This window comes from Penaeus monodon, chromosome 29 (assembly GCF_015228065.2).
Source record: "Penaeus monodon isolate SGIC_2016 chromosome 29, NSTDA_Pmon_1, whole genome shotgun sequence".
NCBI classification, from domain to species: domain Eukaryota; kingdom Metazoa; phylum Arthropoda; class Malacostraca; order Decapoda; family Penaeidae; genus Penaeus; species Penaeus monodon.
Window position 1 is genome coordinate 20418865 of NC_051414.1, and position 402 is coordinate 20419266.

Sequence of the window (402 nt, forward strand, 5' to 3'; positions counted from 1 at the left end):
GTACAACAACAAACAGGAATGAATAAACTGACCGTAGCACTGCAGGCCACTATGACTTTTCACAGAATAACTATTCTGAGTAAAATGCGTTTTACTGGCCACAGATTTTCAGCAGAGTCAGTCTCGCCAAAATAAAACAACGAAAATAAAATCAAACACATACACAAATGATGTCAGTGAGATTACATCACGTTGTAGATATAGAGAATGGTATCAGATAGAGAGAAGTGTACATTTGTCATGTTTTAGTAATCTGGTGATAGAACTTGACACAGCATCGACTCTGCACCAGGCCATCGAACATGTGACACTGGGGACGGCGGACCGGGCGAGGCTGATCTATCTCCCTCTTCTCTTCTCCCTCATGGGAAGCTGGTGTGTTCCGACCGCGATTTAGGTAGG